The sequence below is a fragment of the Dipodomys spectabilis genome, unplaced genomic scaffold, assembly GCF_019054845.1.
Source record: "Dipodomys spectabilis isolate Male_0828 unplaced genomic scaffold, ASM1905484v1 ptg000165l, whole genome shotgun sequence".
NCBI lineage: Eukaryota > Metazoa > Chordata > Mammalia > Rodentia > Heteromyidae > Dipodomys > Dipodomys spectabilis.
In genome coordinates this window covers 482,824-505,416 of record NW_024870842.1, presented here as the reverse complement: position 1 = coordinate 505,416, position 22,593 = coordinate 482,824, and positions in this window count along the sequence as shown.

Genomic DNA, 22,593 nt, shown 5'->3' with positions numbered 1-22,593 from the left:
GGTTTACATGCCCATAAGCTCTTCCAGGTCTTCTGAGAATGACCAGGATCCTGGCCAAGTGTGAGGACCTTCCTCTTCCTCTCTGCATCCTATGGTACTGAGCTACCTTGATATTCTAGAAATCTTTCAGTTAGAATATCTTTGGCTATCCCTGATTTAGCCTGGTATAACCTGGCCATGAGAATGTTCTAGGGGAACCAAGGAGCCCCTCTGGTGCCCCAGGGAAGTCATCAATACTGCAGACCTGCTGTGCCAGTCTGCTTCTGTCCTTCCTGATGGCAGGCACTTCAGACAACTTGAGTAACTTTCATTTCCTAACCTGTAACATAGGCACAGTATCACTTTCCTAGAATGGTTTGTGGGGGTTTAGAGGAGACTCTGTGGAGTCAGCTAATCAGCCCCGACTGAACACCTACTGCACAAGAGCATAATCTAGCTCCTTGTAGACAGGAAGTATTAGCATCCATCACGACCATCCCAGGAGACCACCTGGAGAGGGGCCATATCTCCCCCCTCCCCAAAGGGAACAATATGGCATCTGCCCCTATCCAGGTGGGTAGTGCTGGGGGTAGTATCAAGGTAAGGGCACAGGTAGGTCTTGGCAGTAGGAGGGAGTGGCCAGCTATACAGTGGGAGGAGCTGAGGTTAGGATCTGGGGATAATGCTAACAGGAAGTAGCCCAGAAAAGTGGGGGAGGGGGTTGTTCATTTTCTGTTTATTTGTTTGAAGCATCTAACCCTCCCCCTCCATCCTTCTCTTCCCCCACTTTGTGGTGCCTGGGTTTGAACTCAGGGCCTGACAGTTGCTAGGCAAGTGCTCCACCATTTAAGCCATGCCTCAATGCCTGTGGGCATTTATGTAGCCAATCTCCCACCAGGGCAGTTCCATCCAGTCCTTTTCCTGATGCATGCTCTCTGCATCTTCTGGCTTTGTGTCAATACTTGGAGGCATGACACTCTTTTTTGTTGTTATTGTTCTGAGACTGGGACTCCAACTCAGCATCTGATTATCTGCTCATTGACTGATACTCTACCAACTGAGCCATGCTTCCAACCCCGGGGATGGTATTCTTACAGGAGCCATACAGCCCTTCCATCCTTGGTTCTACCCCGCTTTTCCCCTATTACATGAAAATTATGGGAGGCAATTTATTATCCACTCAGCTTCTCTCCTGGACCCCCAAAGACAAGGTTAAAAATAAAAATGGAGCCCAGCGGCAGTGGCTCATGCCTGTAATCCTAGTTACACAGGAGGCTAAGATCTGAGGATAACAATTCAAAGTCAGCCCAGACAAGAAAGTCCTTGAGACCCCTCTTATCTCCAATTAACTACCAAAAAGCCAGAAATGATGCTGTGGCTCAAAGTGGTAAAGCACTAGCCTTGAGCACAAATGCTCAGGAATAGCAACTAGGCCCTAGACTGCACCAAAAAAAAAAAAAAAAATCAAAATAGAGTCAGTCATACCAAGATTCTACATCCCCAAATAACCTTCCGAGAAATCACAATAAGAAAGAAAATAGCCCAATTTCACACCCAGGCCAGTTTCAGTTGGCATGATAATGCACTTTTCTCTGCCTTAAGCCTTACACAGACAGCAACCAGAAATTACCTGATTATTTTCCTATTGTTTTGTCTCCTTCTTCCTACCTTATGAGGAAAGTAACTTTTTGTTGTTGTTGTTGGTTGTGAGGTTTGAACTCAGGGCCTGGGCTGTCTCTGAGCCTCTTTGTGCTCAAGGCTAGCACTCTACCACTTGAGCCAAAGCACCACTTCCAGATTTTTTTGTTTTTTTTAGGAAAGTAATATTGAAACAACCAATTTACTGCTGGCAGCTCATGCTTCTAATTCTAACTATTCAGGAGATTAAGATCTGAGGATCACAATACAAAGCCGTTTGTCTGCCAAACTCTCTCCAATTAACTGTTATGTGGTAAGAAAACAGAGAAGCCACATTTTAAGAGGTAAGATCAGGACTCTTTATAAGATGGACTCTCGTCACAAAGTGCTGCAGCCCTGCAAATACACTTAACACCGTCAGAAAACTGAGCCATAAGAGCAGGAGAAGAAAGACAGAGCCAAGAAACAAAGCAGAAAAACAATACCAACAACCCAGATCAGCTCCAATGGAGAGCTGAAATAAGACACCATGTTGACTGGGAGAAGCACCAAGAGACAGGACACAAGCAGACAGGAGACACACGGCATGGCATACCCACATTTGAGCTGGTCTGGGCCTTATAGGGTCAGGTTAGGGGGCAGGGTCGCAGGGAGCTTGAGAGCTCATGACCTGAGGCTGGCAAGTCCAGTAACCTACTGTCCAAGACCCTGCCCCTGCCTCTAGGAATTCAGGCACACTCATCACCTGGAAGTGGGACTTCCCTGCCTCCACTATGAAAACAAGATGGTACCAGTTAAACCCAGTCAGTACCTTATCATCCATCATGTGGGCAAGATGGTATCAGTTAGATTCAGGATCCCTACTTCACAACCATTATGAAAATAAATATGGAGATTCTTCAAAAAAATTGAACATTTGGGCTGGGAAGGTGACTCAGTGGTAGAGTGTTTGCCTTGCATGCAGGAAGCCCTGGGTTCAATTCCTCAGCATCACTTAAGCAGAAAAACCTGGAAGTAGCTCAAGTGGTTGAGTGCTAGCCTTGAGCTGAAAAGCTGAGGGACAGTGCCCAGGCCCAGAGTTCAAGCTCCAAAACCAAAACCAAACAAACAAACAAACAGCACTTATCTGAAAGATGGCAGAACTAGCCAGGTGCCAGTGGCTCACACCTGTCATCCTGGTTACTTAGGAGGCTGAGATCTGAGGATCACTGTTCAAAGCCAGGCAAGGCAGAGAAGTCCATGAGACTCTCATCTCCAATAAACTACTCAAGAAAAGCCAAAAGTAGGGCTGTAGCTCAAGTGATAGAGTGCTATCCTTGAGCAAAAGAAGCTCAGGGACAGCTCCTAGGTCCTGAGTTCAAGCCCCAGGACCAGCCAAAAAGAAAAAGAAAATTAAAGATTACAGGACTGGATATTATAAAGGCATCAGGACACCCATGCTCATGGCAGTACAGTTCACAATAGCTAACAACAGACAAACAGACCAGTCAAGAAAATGTGGTATTACCAGGCACTGGTGGCTCATGCTTATAAACTTAGCTCCTCAGGAGGCTAAGATCTGAGAATCTCAGTTTAGAGGGCATACAAATGTAAGTGACTCCTATCTTCAAATTGTTAGGTCTGCCTGAGAAAAATGGTTCCTTCCCCATTGTTCTCCCTTGGTGTAGGTGTGGCTCCCTCCCTAGAAGCCCAGTATTCATAACCTAATTAAGTGCTGCACTGGGGGCAGTGGGAGGTTCCCCCAGGCTCTGAAGTCTTCCCTGTGGCCACACCTCCTCCCCACCCTCTCCCTAAAAATCAGTTTCCATCCTTGGTCCACCCCTTGTTTTGCCCCTTTCCCCCCTTTGCTTCCTTTTCCCTTCCCCCTGCATCCCTCGCACCCCCTGCATGCCTCCATCTTGTGCAGGCTGGCAGTGTTGTAAGGTGAACTATCCCAGAAGCCACTTTTTGGCATATGGAATTTTGGAATCTTTATTACACGTTTAGCAGGCCACAGATAGCCAGTTGTTACAAAGGCCTGCAGCCCCCAAATACACTTAACACGGTAAGGAAACAGGCCAATAATCCCAATAAACAATACCAACAAACTAATTCAGCCCCAATAGAGAGTGGAATTGGTATGCCATAATGACCAGAGATGAGCTAGGAGACTGGAGACTGAACAGGATGACAGAGACACACGTGGCACGGCGTCTATGATGCCTAAGCTGTTCCAGGCCTAAATAGGGTCTGGGCAGGGGGGTAGGGTCACCAGCCCCAGGCACTGGACTGACAGGTTCAGCAATCTAACAGCCAAGTCCCTGCCCCGGTCTCCAGGGATCCAGTTTGCCTATCACCTGGGAGGAGGGAAATCATCTTCCCCCACTGTGAAGACAAGAGGCCAGACTTTAAATGGACATACTCAGGTACCAGCAAACTTTCCATCTAGGGAAGATAGGCCTTAACCTTCCATCTAGGGTATGCTTAGAGGCTACTCAGAGGCTGGTGATTCAAGCCATTTAGGGAGTTAATCAATACAGAATCAGAGCATTCTCTATCTGCAAAGCTCTCCCATGGCTATTACATCAGCAATGCTCTAAAGCAGAGCCCTCAAGATCATCCCATTGAGCCAGGCATCTGCACTTCAAAGGATGGTTATCTCATCTCTAGGCCTTGGAGCTGAGTGAACAGCTCCCCCATCTCCTACCTAGGCACCCGAATGGCTGCAAGAAATTATTTATTTAGGCTCAGCCACCTTACTTGAGTAGTATGCTCTCCCCCACAATAAATTCTAATGCCTGAACCATGTGGTGGTCTCCTTCAGGCCAAACCTCATATGATAGGGCCAAGACCCAGAAAGGGGGAAGTATCAAGAGTCGCTCGACCCCCTCTCCTCTTTCCTTCTGAGGGTCAGTTCGCCTCCTCCCCTGCCCCAAACCCAAACTACCAAACCTTACATAAATAACCTGTAAAAAAGCCAGAAGTAGAGGCATAAATGCAGGTAGTAGAGTCTGGTCTTTAGCGAAAAAGCTAAGGAGCATTGTCCAGTCCCTGATTTTAAGCCGAGTACTGAAAATAAAAAAGAAGAAAATGTGATATATAACATTATTATGCTGAGTGCAAGTGGCTCACACCTGTAATCCTAGGAGACTGAGAAGTGAGGATCATGCCCAGGAAGAAAAGTCCTTGAGACTCTTATCTCCAATAAGCTGAAGTGAAGAGGCTGAGTTAAAGTAACTTCTCACAGACATCCTGGTGCCTTGCTGGGTGGAGAGGCCTTTCCACCCAGCTCTGAAAAGCCTACAGGTGAGAGAGGCTATTCAGAGAACTTTGCCACAGAGAATGCTCTGATTCTGCCTTGGTTACCTCCCTAAATGGTTTAATCTCTGGGTAGCCCTAAATCACCCCTATATGGAAAATTTAAGCTGACCCCTGAGCTACTTTCTTAGTTGGAAAGTTCTATTGGTACCTGAACTACTTCCTAATATGGTCTGCTTTTGTTAGGGCTGGGTCTCCACTCAAGCATTTGGTTTTTGTCTTTAAAAGCTTGGTTCAAGGCTGGGAAAGTGGCTTAGTGGTAGAATGCTTGCCTAGCATGCTTGAAGCCCTAAGTTCAATCCCTCATTACCACATACACAAAAATAGCCAGGAGAGGTGCTATCCTTAAGCCAAAAAAGCTGAGACACAGTGTCGAGGCCCTGAGTCCAAGCCCCAGGACTGGCAAAACAAAACAAAACAAAACCTTGGTTCAAGCTCTGTTCTGGGCTACAGGTCTTTGAGACAGGAGTTTACCTGCCGACACTGGCTCTCCAATAAAGACTCCCAATTTGACCTCTCAAAATGTAGCTTCTCTGTTTCTCACAGACTGAGTTACCTTACAATAAAACCACTCGGAAAAAGCCCAGGAATGGTGCTGTGGCTCAAGTAGCACCCAGACCCTGAACTCAAGCCTCAAGACAGGCAAAATAAATAAATAAATAAAATAAAAATAAAATATAATATTTAAGGTAAATTAAACAGGTAGGTTTAATTGGGTAGCCAATAAAGAGAACACTGAAGGAGGATCCCACACATCCATCCCAGAGGACCACAAAGAGTCAAGCAGACACAGGAGAAAGATTATTACAAGGTTTATCAGAGGAGCCATATTTCCCCAAGAGAGAGCACATGGCACCTGTCCCTATCCAGGTAGCAGGAGGGTCTGGGGGATAGGAAGTGAGGTAGATGGGAGTTCAGGTGGGTCTGTGCGGAGAGAGGGAGGGGCCAGCTGTTTGGAGGGAACTCGAGGAATGGGAGAGGGGCCCAGGACTGGGAGGAGTTGAGGACCAATAATACTAACAAACACCACATGGCATTTAGGTATTCAATAGATTAAATGATGAAATAAGCAGCATATTCTGTCTTATAGGCCCATGGGCTAATTGGATGGTTCTTTTTTTCAGGTAGTATCAACTGTTATACTGGACCCATTGCATTGTCCAAAATGGCTTTATTCCCATGTCTGGCAGTTCATGCTGTCCACTAATTGGGAGTTTTTTAATCTGAGTCCAGGACGCAAACATGGTACCAGATGCTTTCATTGTTCATGAATTAGTGCTCTACCAATTGAACCATACCTCCAAATCCAAGCTGGGAGCTCAGTTGAGGTTTTTTTCTTTCGTTTTTTTTTTTTTTTGTCAGTTGTGGGGCTTGGACTCTGGGCCTGGGCGCTGTCCCTCAGCTCTTCAGCTCAAGGCGAGCGCTCTACCACTTGAGCTACAGCGCCACTTTGGGTTTTCTGGTGGTTTATTGGAGATAGGAGTCTCACGGTCTCTCCTGCCCGGGCTGGCTTTGAACCGCGATCCTCAGATCTCAGCCTCCTGAGTAGCTAGGATTACAGGCATGAGCCACCAGCGCCCGGCTTCAGTTGAGGTTGTTAATTGGAGGTCTTGGTACTCCTCCACATTATGGTTCCCAATGCAACTGTTCCATGAGTAAGTGTCTAAAGAAGGAAAAGTTAGGTACCAGTGGCTCACAGCTGTAATCCTAGTTACTCAAGAGGCTGAGCTATGAGGATTACAGTTCAAAGCCAGCCTGGGCAGGAAAGTCCATGAGACTCTTATCCCCAATTAACAACCAGAAAACCAGAAGTGGTGCTGTGGCTCAAGTGATAGAGCACTTGCCTTGAACTGAAGAGCTGAGGGACAGCACCCAGGCCCAGAGTTCCAGCCCCAAGACTGACAAAAAAAAAAATTAATAAAAATAAAAATAAAGAAAAAGGAAGTAGTCAGTTGTTTTTCTAAAAGGAAGTAGTCAGTGTTGGAAGTCCTAAGAGAGACTTCAACTGAATTTGCAGTCACAGTACTGCATTGATGTAAAGAGCAGTAAGTAGCAGGGTATGATAGCACATGCTGGTAATTCCAGAACTCCGGGGCTGAGGCAAGAGAATTTGAAGTCAGCTTGGACAATAGGAAACAAAACAAAAACTTCAAAGCCAAATAGTATGCCCATACTGAAAAGGAAGTAATCGGAGTCCACCTTTGGAAGTTACCTAACATGAGTTAAATAAATCTCTACAGAAACTCATCAACACTAGATATATTCATTCACTAACTCATGAAGAGACTTACTGCATTTGCTACTGCATTCAGCTCTTATAACAAGGCATGACACATAGAAGTGCTCAGCAAATACTTGATAAATGAATGAATGAAATAATCACTCAACCATACTAACCAGCCACTGGTATATAAGCAGGCTGAGATGATTTCATAACAACCTGAGATTTCAGCTGGGCTTTCAAGACAGTAGGCTTGGGCTGGGAAGGTGGCTCAGTGGTAAAGCGCTTGCCTTGCATGCATGAGGCCCTGGGTTCGATTCCTCAGCACCACATAAGCAGGAAAAAAAAGCCAGAAGTGGCGCTATGGCTCAAGTGGTAGAGTGCTAGCCTTGAACTGAAGAGCTGAAGGACAGTGCCCAGGCCCAGAGTTCAAGCCCCGCAACTGGACCTCCCCCCCCCAAAAAAAAAGACAGTAGGCTTGGAAGTGTATGCTGAGGAGAAGTTGGTAAGAAATAGTGACCAGTGATGAGCAACTTGTCCCATCTCTTGTTCTGCATACACATGACTGACCAATACCCTCTCAATTCCTGCTGTCTCAAACTGAATAGGGCCAAATGCCAGTAGTTCATACCTACAATCCTAGCTTCTTTGAAGGCTGAGATCTGAGGATCATGATCCAAAGCCAGCCAGAGAAGAAAACTCTTAGCTCCAATTAACCATCAACAAGCCAGAGGTGGAGCTATGGCTCAAATGTTAGGCATGTTAGTCATGAGTGAAAAAGGTAAGGGAGCTGGATCTCGGTGGTTCATACCTATAATCCTAGCTACTCAGGAGGCTGAGATCTGAGGATCATGGCTCAAAGTCACCCTGGGCAGAAAAGTTTGTGAGACTCTTATCTCCAATTAACCACTCGAAAACCCTAAGTAAAGCTGTGGCTCAAAGTTCTAGAGTACTCGCCTTGAGCACAACAGCTCAGGGACAATATTCAAGCCCTGAGTTCAAGCCCCATAACTGACCCAAAAACAAAAAGCTAAGGGACAGGACCCCATGCCAGAGCTCAAGTACTAGTACCAGGGAACACACACACACACACACACACACACACACACACACACACACACACACACACACACACACACACACACACACTAAAAACCTCACTGGATGCTGGTAGCTCACGCTTTTAATCGTAGCTATTCAGAAGGCTGAGATTGTTAGAACCAGGTTAAATTAAACAAAAGAGTGTTAATTAGATCAAGGAAAGATGAAATTTAACTGGACAAACAAGTACCTAGGAATGGAACAAACTGAGGCCTGGCATTTGCAAAGTGTGTAAGAATAGAGCCAAACCTGAAAGGCAGGATCTCCCTGTAGAGAAAAACTCCACTATAATCATTATAAGGAAAAATTCCATAGATAAAGGCTTGAAGTAAATCGGTGAGTTAAACACCAGGTTACTGGAATTTGGTAAATAACAGTGAAACTCAGAAAGATCCAGAAAACCTGGAGAGTGGTTTGATTTTGGGGTGTGATAAGTAAAAAATTTGGAATGTGGTTTTTGCTTCAAGGACTTATTACTTTGCTTATGGAGACTGTAATTGCTATTTCACTAACTTGCTTCTTTGATGGGAATATTTGGGATAAGGACTTTGCCTTGTGACTTATTGCCTTGGCTATAACTTTGCCTTGTGACTTATGGCCTTGGTTATTGGAATGACTGGAATTATAATCACCATTTTGTAGTCACTAACTGCTAGTTCTGCTTCTGTAACTTGCTTCTTTGCCCATCGTGAAACTACCACTGGCCACCTGTGAGTGGCACCTTCCTCCTCCCCCATGGATCTTGCCTTTAAATATCCTGAGCTATTTGACTTTATTGCTGGTCTTGGTATAGTGGAGGTCAGCCACGATGGCTAATAAACAATTCCTAGCCCTATTGACTGAGTATTGGTGATTATGGGTTTGAATCCCACCAGCCCCAGGAAAGCTGGAATATTTCAAGATCTGGGGATCTCAGTTCAAAGCCAGGTGGGGCAGGAAAGTCCATGAGACTCATTTCTCCAATTAACTTCCAAAAAGCTAGATGTATAGTGATAGTTCAAGTGGACACAGTGCTAACCTTGAGCAAAAAAGCTCAAGGACTCATCTGAGTCAAGCCCCAGAAATGTCATGCACACAAAATAAAAATCTCAATGGGGCAGGACAGTTATCAGAGGAAACTCAGGGAGATTTCATTAGAGTGTATGTGTGTATACATGTATGTGTGTCACTTAAAGACACACAGAAACTCTTCAGTAGTCTGCAGAAAAAAAGGAAACCACCAGGTTCAAATTAGCTTTTCTCTATAGACAGGGCTCTCCCTTATTTGAATAGGCAATGTCTGAGGATATTTTCGATGTTGTCCCACTAGGGGATGATTGTTGCTGGTGTCTAGTAAGGGAGTCCTGGAGTATGGCTAAAGGTTCTACACTTCATAGGATGGGTCCCTGCACAACAAGGAATTAGCTGGCCCAAACTGTCAATAGTGCACATTGAGGAACTATTGGAGAAGTAACAGGAATTGCTGTGAATTAGAGGCACCCAGGAGCTGGTAGGCAAGTCTCTGTGGTTATACTTGGCCAAGAAGCTGTGTTCCCACCTACAATGGCTGGGTTTTACAAATCATATAATATTGTAGTTATTTTTGAAATCTGCATTAATTTCAGAGGGGCTTTGCTAACATGGGTAATAAACACAAACAGAAATACACAATAAGAGAAATAAAAAGATAAGAAGTTGACCAGGTTAGCTATAGGGAAAGTGATAGCTTAAAAAAGATTAATTAGACTTTGCCAGAGAACCACTCAGACATCCAGGTACAGAGAACAAAGAAAGGTTTATTGTAGGGAAATGGGGCCGGCAAGACTCCTTCTCACAAGGGAGGAAAGCGAAGAAGCACCGGCTGTTGTCTGAGGTGACCTATAGAACCTAGGAGGTTTAGGAGGGGCTAGAAGGGACTAGGAGGCAGAGAACCTGGTGTGGATGTGTGGGCCAGGGGCTTATTAATGGCCGACTAGGATTTATGGCTGCTATCCAAATAGTAGATAAGGGATTCTGCAATTACCCAGACCTGAAGGTCACTCTAAGGAGCTCTTGTTACCTTATATGGTGGAAGCTGCCCCAGAGAAATGCCATCCCAAGGTAAAGGGGGCTGGAAGTTGATTATTTACTGCCTTTACTACATGGGCCTGGCGTTGCCTAGGAAGGGGGCATCCTAAACTGTGGAGAAGGGAAGGAGTGGACTAAGGGATGGGAAGAGACTCATTTTGCTAACAGAAAGAATGGTGAAACTTCTGGGCACCTGTAGCTCATGCCTTAGTCCTAGCTACTCAGCAGGCTAAGATTTAAGGATCATGGTTCAAAACCAGCTCAGGCAAAAAAGAAAAGTTGTTGAAGCCATGCGCCAGTGGCTCATGTCTGTATTTCTAGCTTCTCAGGAAGATGGGAATCTGAGGATTGCAGTTCAAAGCCAGCCCAGGCAGGAAAGTCTGTGAGACTCTCCAATAAACCATTCAGAAAACTGAAAGTGGCACAGTGGCTCAAGTAGTAGAGCGCTAGTCTTGAGCTGAGCTGAAGAGCTGAGGGACAGCGCCCAGGCCCAGAGTTCAAGCCCCATAACCGACAAAAAATAAAAATAAAAAAAGGTTGTTGAGACTCTCATCACCGACTAACTACCAAAACAGTCAGAACTAGAGATGTGGTGTGTTAGGAAACTGATTCATGAGAGTATTAGATTAAGGAAAGAGCAGAAAATAATCTCAGCAGACCAGATCAACTTTAATGGAAAGTTGAAGAGGGATACCACAGTGACTTGAGAAGAGTCAGGAGACATGAGGCTTGGCATAGTGGAGGTAGGGGTAGGAGACTTAAGTAAGGGGTAATTGGTATAGACCAGGGTCTCAGCTAGCTGCAAGGTTCAACGAGTTTCTTGAGTTTATGGTACAACCCTATTGTCTGAGCAGGATTCTTGGGGCACCTATCACCTGAGAGGGTGAGAGAGTGGGCTTTCATATTTAGATTAAGATTCCCAGGAAGGGTGGTCATGGGCCAAGCCTAGGACCAATATTGAGTTGTGAGAATAAAGCAGATTCCCATTACTTGTTACTTCTGTATCAGTTGAATTTGTGACACCTGGCGCTTGGATGCTTACCTCCTCCTCTGGGGATTCAGTCAGTAGCTATTAACTTTTTTGTTTTGGTTTGGTTTTTTGTCCATTGTGAGGCTTGAACTTGGGTCTGGACACTGTTCCTGAGCTCTTTTCCTCAAGACTAGTGCTGTACCACTTTGAGTCACGGCACCGCTTCCAGTTTTCTTGTAGTTAATTGGAGATAAGAGTTTCACTGGCTGGGAATGTGGCTTTGGGGTAGAGTATTTACCTGCATGCATGAAGCCCTGGCTTTGATTCCTCAGTACTACATAAACAGAAAAAGCCAGAAGTGGCACTGTGGCTCAAGTGGTAGAGTGCTAGCTTTGAACACAAGAAGCTCAGGGACAGAGCCCAAGCCCTGAGTTCAAGCCCCAGGACTGGCACAAAAAAAAAAAAAAAAAAGTGGCTTCTCTGTGTTCTTGTGACTGGATTTGTATCTGATTTACCATACAACACATATGCATGTAATTCCATAAAGTGGGAGGCTCCAAAATGCAGCCAGATAACTAAGTTTTACTGCATCCTGAGCTATAGAACACAATATGGGCTTGGGGCTTCTGGAGAGGTCATAACAGGAAATGAGTGGTGGAAAAGACTGTCTTGTTAAATTGAGGCACTGAAGACTGAACCAGTCTGGGGTTTGAACTCAGGGCTTTGGTGCTGTCACTGAGCTTCTTTTGTTCAAGGCTAGCACTCTACCACTAGAGCCACAGTGCCACTTCTGGCTTTTTCTGAGTAGTGTATTGGAGATAAGAGTCTCACAGACTTTCCTGCCTGAGCTGGCTTCCAATCCCAGTGACAGGAGTTTATTAGCCTCCTGAGTAGCTAGGATTACAGGCATGAGCCACTGGCACCTGGCCCAGAATTCCTTGCTTGTTTGGTAAGCATACTACCCTTAGGAGCTCAATCCTTAGCCCAGGTTGTCTTCTTATGCAGAGAAACTTGGGTAATGTGTCTCAGAGCAACTCATCCAAAGAATTGATTATAAACTGACAGTGTCTTAAGTTGTTCTGTCCTGGTTGACAACTGATACATGACACTAAATTCTTTGCAACCTCAGCATTCCAGAAGCTAAGGCAAGAGGACTATGAGTTTGAGTGTCTCGACACACACATACACACACACACACACACACACACACACACTTGGGAAAATGGAGAATGGAAAAGGAATAGGCTAGACTCTATAATCAACAGGCAAGGACTATTTATTGAGGAACAGTGAGGGTCACAGACCTTCCCGTGGGTTTGAAGGTTGTTCAAGGGACTGGATTTTGGGGTGGGCTTATATAGGGCTTAATAAGGAAGCATAGAATAAAAAATGGGCTATGGTCTTCTTGGGATCAAGGGTGATGTCCTTGCCAAGGCCCACAGTGGAAGCTGGGTGTGGGGGGCTATTGTTTCCTGGGGACCACGGTTGGAATGACCTGCCTGTTGACAAGCATGTGAGCACACATCTTGTGCTTTGCTTGACCCTGGGAAAGAAGGCAGGACACAATCCTTCACACACAATCCAACTGAGTTTCTTTTTTGAGAATTTATCTTTAGTCAGACAAAATAACTTCAAAGAAAGTCCTTCCAGATTGCTTCTAGGGATGAGAACAGGAGGGAAGAAGTTGGTCATACTAGGTGGCAGTGACTCATGTCTATAATCATAGCTGCTCAATAGGCTGAGATCTAAGGATCACAGTTAAAGTCAGCCCAAGTAGGAAAACTCTGTGAGACTCTTGTCTCCAATTAACCACCAAAAAGCCAGAAGTGGACTGTGACTCAACTGAGAAAGCAAAAAAGCTACAGCACCCAATCCCTGACTTCAAACCCTAGTGCTGGCACTAAAAAAAAAATTAAAAAGAAAAGATGAGGGGCTGGGAAGGTGGCTCAGCGGTAGAGCGCTTGCCTTGCATGCATGAGGCCCTGGCTTTGATTCCTCAGCACCACATAAGCAGAAAAAGCCAGAAGTGGTGTTGTGGCTCAAGTGGTGAGCGCTAGCCTTGAGCTGAAGAGCTGAGGAACAGTGCCCCGGCCCAGAGTTCAGGCCCCACAACTGACAAAAAAAAGAAAGAAGATGGTCAGAATCCTTGATTCTTCTTGGTTTAAAGAATTTAATGCACCAGACAGTATACTTTGTTACTTTTTGCGCTAGTTTATTAAAACTATTACATTATCAAAGCATGACTGCATTTTGGTTTCTTATCCAAAGTCCTACTTATGATTACACTAGAAACACAAATCCCAGGAAGCCACACTTACCCATACTACACATAGCTGGCAGGGGAGCATCTAGACTGTTTATGGGATGGGTTGGTATGCACAGTGCCATCCTACGTGCAGGTCCACCAGTTTGTGTGTTCACTCAGTAGAGAGTCAGACTGTCTGAATTCAAACTCCTAATGATTCACTGGCTCTGGAAGGTTCTAGAACCTATTTGTCCATATCATCATCTTTCAAATATCCACTGTTGAAGCTTTAATGTCATACGGCAAGAAAACAGAGAAGCCACATTTTGAGAGGTAGAACCAGGAGTCTTTAAAATCCAGTCCCTTGCACAATCTCCAAACCCGTAGGAAGGTCTGTGAAAGAGGAGGATCCCACACATCCATCCCAGGGGACCACACAGAGGCAGGCAGGCACAGGAGAAAGATTATAAGGTTTATTAGAGGAGCCATACTTCCCCCAAAAAGGAGCACATGGCCTCTGTCCCCATCCAGGTAGCAGGAGGATCTGGGGGATAGGAAGTGAGGTAGATGGGAGTTCAGGTGAGTCTGTGCAGAGAGAGGGAGGGGCCAGCTCTATGGAGGGAACTTCAGGACTGGGAGGGGGCCCAGGTGTGGGTAGAGCTGAGGACCAAAGGTGAACATAATACTAACAGTCTGTGTCCCTCTCTGTTCCTCAATAAACAGTTATTGCCTGTTGACACTCAAATCTGGCCTATTCCTTTTCCATTCTCCTCCATTTTCGCAGCATATGGTGCCAAAGACCTAGGTGAGGAAAAGTGCCCGGAATAACTGGATCCCCTCAGCCGGCCTCCTGATGGCCTCTCATTGAACCCTTTATCTTCTCTTTCCAAGGCCTTCTCCAACGTGAGCACGGAGGTCTCCCAGCTTACTTTGGGCTAAACAGTAACCTGAAACAACCTCGTGACCTTTTTCTTATGTAAGCAATGCATGTCTTATGGATGGCCTCCTGGCATGGCTTCAGGTATTATTAGCCCCCTGTGTAAACCCAGAAAAGGCCTTATCTCTCCCCCTATTCTCTCTCCCTCACCCTGTCCCCAGACTCTGGATCTCAAGCACTTTGCCTTTTGACCGACTCTACCCACCACCTAAAAGCTTCAGGACAAGGTAACCAGCCCAACATGGGGACTCCAGGAGTCCCTTCCTTCTTTTTTTTTTTTTTTTTGGTCCAGTCGTGGGGCTTGAACTCTGGGCCTGGGCACTGTCCCTCAGCTCTTCAGCTCAAGGCTAGCGCTCTACCACTTGAGCCACAGCACCACTTCCGGCTTTTTTCTTTTTGCTTATGTGGTGCTGAGGAATCAAACCCAGGGCCTCAGGCATGCAAGGCAAGCGCTCTACCACTGAGCCACCTTCCCAGCCCCAAAGGGTTGTTGTTTTTTTTTGTTGTTTGGGGTTTTTCTTTTTAACTGTATTTTTTTTGTCTTTTCTTTTTTGGTACTGGGGATCGAACCCAGGACGTTGCACTTGCTAGGCAAGCGCTTTGCCACTGAGCTACATCCCAGCCCTCCTTCCTTCTTTCTTTCTGTGGGGTCCCCAGAGAGTCCAGGAGTCTCTTCCTTGCTGACCCCCCTGACACCCTTTAATTAGGACCTTTAGGGACACCCTCTCCTAATTATTGAGATCCATTCATTTGCTTTCCCAAAGCCCCAGGGACACCTGGAGCAATGGGACAGGTTCCTGTAGTGCTACCAAATTTTCTACTTTGTCTCCCAGAGACATCCCCTTGGCTTCTCTGGGATCTAATTTTTTTTGGGGGGGTCCGGTCGTGGGGCCTGAACTCTGGGCCTGGGTGCTGTCCTCAGCTCTTCAGTTCAAGGCTAGCGCTCTACCACTTGAGCCACAGCGCCACTTCCGGCTTTTTTCTTTTTGCTTATGTGGTGCTGAGGAATCGAACCCAGGGCCTCATGCATGCAAAGCAAGCACTCTACCACTGAGCCACCTTCCCAGCCCCTCTGGGATCTAATTTTGAGACTCTCAGGGTGACTGATTTACAGTCAAAGAAAACTGACTTGTTTGCCTGTCGAAGTTGTCCTGAATTTAGAACCTTGGATTTTACTCTTACCGATGTAAAAAATCCTCCAATGAAACAGCAAGGGGTCCAAGGTCCCCTACACCCAAGCCCTCCTCTACCTCCACCCAGAGACACCCCCCCCCCCATTATCCTGTTCTGCCCACCAAGTCCTCCTCTACCTCCACTCCAGCGGGCCACCTGCCCCTGCCTCCTGCCTGGCTCACCAAGTCCTTCCCTGCCATAAACCTCTCAGCTATCTCCTCTAGAAAGGGAAATGTCCATAGCCTCTCTCCTTTCCCCCTTCTCTCTGACAACCTCCAGGCCAGAGATCATTTACTATTACATCACCTGCATTTCCACTGACAGCCCTTGGGCTTGTGCTCTTGAGAGTGAGATGCAGGCAGAGAAGCCCCTCTAGGTTCCCTCTTAAAGGCTAACCATCCTGGATCAGTGGTTCCATGAGCCCAAGTCTTTTCTTCATCCTTGGTGTTGTAACTACGTGCCTCCTCTCTGTAGCCAGTCTGGATTCTCTAAATGAAAACTGTCTGCCTACTGGGAGCAGTTAGACAGATAGCATACTCCAAACAAGCCTTCATTCTTTTCTATGTCTAGTTACTTCAACATCTGGATTCTTAATTTCTTCCTAAGGCAAAACTACTCTATGACGTTGCTATAGCCCCGTCCCCCGCTCCCCTGAGAAACCCCTTTCTCCCTCAATTCTTTCTTTTTTTTTTGTCCGTTGTGGGGCTTGAACTCTGGGCTTGGGCATTGTCCCTCCGCTCTTCAGCTCAAGGCCAGCACCCTGCCTCTTGAGTCACAGCACCACTTCTAGTTTTCTAGTGATTTATTGGAGGTAAGAGTCTCATGGACTCTCCTGCCCGGGCTGGCTTTGAACTGCGATCCTCAGATCACAGCCTCCTGAGTAGTTAGGATTACAGGTGTGAGCCACCGGCACCAGGCTCTCCCCTCAATTCTTAAGTCCTGAAGATTGACACTGATAGGGTAAAATAGACGTTGCCAGGGAACCATGCAGACATCCAGGTACAGAGAACAAAGAAAGGTTTATTGCCAGGAAAGGGCTGGCAAGACCCCTTCTCTCAAGGGAGAAGTGAGAAGAAGTGCTGGTTGTTGTCTGAGATGATTTATATAACCTGAGGTTTAGGGGGAGGGACTAGAAGGGGATAGGAGGTGGAGACCCTGGTATGGATGTGTGGGTCAGGGGCTTCATCATGGCAGACTAGGATTTTCATTTAAAAAAAAAAAAAAAAAAACCCTCTAAGTGCTCCTTAAAATTTTTGTGCAGAAGTGTATGTGTGTGTGAACATATTCAAAGTTATTTCAATGTAAACTGTCATCATGGTGTAAAAATTACTTGCTTTTGGACTGTATTTTTTGTTGTTGTTGGTCATGGGTCTTGAACTCTGGGCCTGGAGGCTGTCCCTTAGCTCTTCACAGCTCAAGGCTAGAACTCTACCACTTGAGCCTCAGCACCACTTCCAGTTTTCTGGTGGTTAATTGAAGATAAGAGTTTCACAGATTTTCTTGCTCAGGCTGGTTTGAACCATGATCCTCAGAGCTCAGCTTCCTCAATAGCTAGAATACAGGCATGAGCCACCAGTGCCCGGTTAGGACTATAATTGTTAAAAGGAAAAATCTTTATCAATGGAAGTAGCAAAAGGAATGACAACCATCCCTGCTCTTAGCCAGCTTTAAGTCTGAAATCTAACAAACTGCTCTGTGCCCCAGCAACTTGCTGGATAGAAGTAGGGAAGAGGCAGGGAGACGGTGTGGCCAGGTGAGGGAGGTATGGCCATACCAGATTCAGATGTGACTTTAGGGCCTGGGACCCTCCCTTGGTCTTTTGTTTTGTTTTGTTTTTTTGGTTGGTCGTGGGGCCTGAACTCTGGGCCTGGGCGCTGTCCCTCAGCTCTTCAGCTCAAGGCTAGCGCTCTACCACTTGAGCCACAGTGCCACTTCCAGTTTTTCTGCTTATGTGATGCTGAGGAATCGAACCCAGGGCTTCATGCATGCAAGGCAAGCGCTCTACCACTGAGCCACCTTCCCAGCCCCCTTCCTTCAGTCTTATGGGTGGCATGACTAGGGGCAGCACAGGACGTATCCTCTGAGGGGGAGGTGATTACCTCCAGGTATGCGTTACCCAGGTGATGCAGGTACTTACTGGGAAGAGACTTAGCCAAGAGAAGGGAGGAGTCTGCTCCACCTTCCCGGGATGCACCTTATATCCTCCTTCCCTTCCCTGTAATGAGACACAACTGGGCTTCTGCTCCAAATGGAACTTTTTGGGCTCGTGGCCAGGGTTTGTTCTCCTGAGTTATTCATATTAACTGGTCCTGCCACCTTGTCAGCCTTCTGCTGGATCTCACCTGTTCAAAAGGTTCTCTTTAGAAGATAACAACCCTCACTTAGGACACTATCTGGGAACAACCAGAGGCTTTCCTTATACCACCCTGCACTGCCCAGTGCAGACCTGGACCCTGAAGACCCCAGCCCTAGTGATTCCTCAATGCCCCCATGTGAACAGGAAGTAGCCAGAAAAGACAACAATGTCCTTCAACCTTTTCTTTTTTCTTTTTTTTTGTTGGTCGTGGGGCTTGAACTCTGAAGCCGGGCACTGTCCCTGTGCTCTTCAGCTCAAAGCGAATGCTCTACTGTTTGAGCCACAGCGCCACTTCCAGTTTACTAATGGTTTATTGGAGATAAGAGTCTCATGGACTTTCCTGCCCGGGCTGGCTTTGAACCATGATCCTCAGATCTCAGCCTCCTGAGTAGCTAGGATTACAGGCCTGAGCCACCAGCACCTGGCTCCTCAAATTCCTTACCTAGGTCCTTACTGTGTTTACTAAATGCTAGCCATTGATTGTGTCTATAGCCAAAATGCACACAGTGACCACTTCAACTCTACCTCTTCTGAGTTCAGAAATGAGGAATAAAAGTAGAAGGAAGAAGCTAGAACTGTAGCTCAATGGCATAGCACTTGTTGAACTTAAGTGAAACCTTTGGTTTCTTAAGTTGGGTTAGAGCCTCAGTCGATATAGATTAGAAAAACAGTCAATTGGGGAATTACAATTAGATCAGATGTGAGGATGGCTAATTAACCAAAATTAGTTGCCTGATAATGAAATGGGGGCAGGAGACATCAAAGAATAAGGATCTAAGGACAAAAGAATGAGGAAATAAAGACTGGACAGTAAGTCTTTGGTGTCACAATTACAGGAAACAGAAAGGAGCCCTGCCAATCAGAAAGCCAACCAGTTTTCCATATTTAACCCAAGGCCAAGCTCTTCCCACAGTTCTATGCCAAGTGCTTTTTTTCTGCCACTTGAAAGGAATCCTTCACATCCATCCCAGGGGACCATGCAGAGGCAGGCACAGGAGAAAGATTATTATAAGGTTCATTAGAGAGGCCATATTTCCCAGGAGAGGGAGCACATGGCATCCATCCCTATCCAGGCAGCAGGAGGATCTGGGGGCCGGAGGTGAGGTAGGTATGTACTAAGGTGATCTGGGTGAAGAGAGGGAGCAGCTAGTAGGGAGGGAACTCCAGGGCAGGGAGGAGCTCAGGTATGGGTGGAGCTGAGGATCAAAGGTGAGCATAGTGCTCACAGGAACAACTCCAAAGCCATCTCATGAATGTCCTGGGCTGGTAAGGCTGGTCAGACAAGTGAGGATGATCAGTCTAGGGAAGTGTGGCCCAGAAACTGCAAGGCAGTTTCTTTTTTGTCACTGGAGGACACCTGAGAGGTTCCCTCAGCTTCCCACAAAGTTGCAGTTCCTTGAGATCCAATCATGTAAAGCATTTGAGGTTGTCTCACAAAAAGATGAAAATTTTAGCCAGGATTTATTTTAGTAAAACAGGGTTAAAGTGCTTGATCTTCAAGCAAGAAATGGGAGTTCAAGACTAAAAATGTGACTCAGCTTATTTCGGCTGGTCCTGGGATTTGAACTCAGGGCTTGGGTGCTGTCCCTGAGCCTCTTTGTATTCAATGCTAGTACTATATATTCAATGCTAGTACTCTACCACTGGAGCCACAGTACTACTTCAGGCTTTTCCTGAGTAGTTTATTGTACATAAGAGTCTCATGGCCTTTACTGCTTGGGCTGACTTCAAACTGCAATCTTCAGACCTCAGCCTCCTGAGTAGCTAGGATTACAGGCGTAAGCCACTGGTGCTCAGCTTTATCTATAGCTTTTATACTGAGATTCCTTACAGTGAAATTGGGTAGATTAAATGTGTAAGGTTCATTCAAAAGTCAGGTGACACTCAGGACTTTGTTGTTGCCAAATATGTCTTTCATTCTTTATGTCTCTATCCATTTAGGAAAACTTTCCAGATTTCTAGTTTAATTTATGAGTCTGGCCCTTTTAATATTTGCTAAAAATAGTTTTCTTGTTTCCTCATCTATCTTTTTTTTTCCTTTTCTTTTTTGTCAGTTGTGGGTCTTGAACTCAGGGCCTGGGTGCTGTCCCTGAGCTTCTTTGTGCTCCAGGATAGTGGTCTACCACTTGAGCCACAGCACCACTTCCAGTGTTTGAGTGGTTAAATGGAGATAAGAGTCTCTTTGGGGCTGGGAACGTGGCTCAGTGGAGAGTGCTTGCCTTGAACGCATGAGACCCTAGGTTCGATTCCTCAGCACCACCTGAGCAGAGAAAGCCGGCAGTGGCTCTATGGCTTAAGTGGTAGTGCTAGCCTTGAGCTGAAGAACTGAGGGACAGCGCCCAGGCCCAGAGTTCAGTCCCCATGACTGGCAAAAAAAAAAAAATCTCTTTGAGACTTTTCTGCCTGGTTTGAACTGTGAGGCTCAGATCTCAGCCTCCTGAGCAGTTAGGATTACAGGTGTGAGACACTGGCACCTGACTTCATCTATTCTGGTTTATATTCTTATTTGTTTTTTGAGTAAGGTGATATCTCCACATTTTTCCTATTCCTACCACATTTCTCCTTGTTTCCAATAGTTAGAAACGCTTGAGAGTTCCTTAAAGGGAAATTCTGACCAATAAATAGTAAGAACACAAAGCTGTTTATCTTTGGTGGTATGTCAACTCGGAACACAGTTTATTGTCCCAGTCTATTTTTATGGATGTGTGCATATACTACTGCTGATTTTCTAACTTGTTTCTTTTATTTTTTCCCCTTTTAGACAGGCTCTTGCTATTTTGCCTATTCTCATCTCAAACTTTTTTTTTTTTTTTTGCCAGTCTTGGGGCTTGAACTCAGGGTCTGAGTGTTGTCCCTGAGCTTCTTTTGCTCAAGCTAGTGCTTTACCTGTTGAGCCACAGTTCCTCTTCCACCTTTGCAGTTGTTAACTGGAGATGAATCTCACAGTTTCTTCGCCCCGCCCACCCGCCCTGCCTGCCCCTGGCCTCTTATTCTTTCTTTTGTTGGTCATGGGGCTTGAGCTCTGGGCCTGGTTGCTGTCCCTCAGCTCTGCTGCTCAAGGCTAGCACTCTACCACTTGAGCCACAGTGCCACTTACGGTTTTTTCTATTTATGTGGTGCTGAGTATTGAACCCAGGGTTTCATGCATGCAAGGCAGGCACTCTACCACTGAGCCACCTTCCCAGCCTGAGTCTCACAGTTTCCTTCCTGAGCTTGCTTCAACCCGTGATCCTCAGATCTCAGCCTCCTGAATAGCTAGGATTACGGGCATGAGCCATAGGTGCCTAGCTTGGTCTCAAACTTTTGATCATCCCAATTCAGTTTATCCAGTGTCAGGATTATAGATATGGGCTACCATGTCTGGTGTACTTTGAGTTTTAGAAGGTCGGGGGAAGCTTTTCAGTGTGGTATTCTTTCTCATCCCTTACAATTATACAATTACAGACTCGCTACCAGGGAAGTTACTGGGAACAACTGGTTCCCAGGAACCAGTCATGGGAAAGCCCTGCCCAATTACTAAACAATAGCAATTCTGTTGTGTACAAGAAGACAGGAAATAACTAGTTGTGCTGACAACATGCCTAATGTATCCACTGTGATTCTGTGTGCACTCTGTCAGCAAGGCCACACTTACCACGTGATCTGCCTTAGCCAATCACAGGTGATACACCTGTTGGAGCAAAGCTGCTGGTTATATGAACATGAAGGGAAGGCCCATGGGAAGAGGAAGCTGATGATTTGTGAACTTAAAGGAGAGATCCTTTGTGCTGACTCATATCTTCGTAGGTACCAGTAGAACATGTGCCCAGTTTTTGAAACATATGGAAAACCCCTGCTGTCTGGATCCCTGGTAGGTTTTACCTGGGGTAATCCCTATTACCAAGACATTCCCCCTTGGCATTTCCAACTGAGACATCATCTTTTTCCTCTTGTAGGCTTATACAGATGGTGCAGGTTCACAGTTCAGTGTGGTTATAAAACCAAAATACTTTCTAAGAAAGTCGAGGCTCATCTATATTTCTGAGTAACAGCTAGTATTTAAGGAGAGCTTAGTATGTCTGCTGGTAAATCCTCAGCCCCTCCCAACACATTTCAGTAAGGTGAATGATTACAGGTGTGAGCCAACAGTGCCCGACTAATAATAAGCCTTCTTATAAACCTTCTTCTGGGAAGTGGCGCTGTAGCTCAAGTGGTAGAGCACTTGCCTTGAGCTGAAGAGCTGAGGGACAGCACCCAAGCCCAAAGTTCAAGCCCCACGACCGACCAAAAAAAAAAAAAAAACCTTCTTCTGTGCATGAAGAGTACGTCCCACCACTAGCCCCTGAGTTAAACTACTTTCCCCCTCCTCTCCCTCTTCCTTTTTTGTGGGGCTTGGGGGCTTGAACTCTGGGCCTGGGGCTGTTCCTCAGCTCTTCAGCTCAAGCTAGCACTCTACCACTTGAGCCACAGTGCCACTCCAGTTTTCTGGTAGCTTATTGGAGATAAGAGTCTCCTGGACTTCCCTGCCCACATTGGCTTTGAACCATGATCCTCAGATCTGTCTCCTGAGTAGCTAGGATTACAGGTGTGAGCCACCGGCACCCAGCTAATAATAAACCTTCTTATGAACCTTCTCCTGTGCATGATTTGT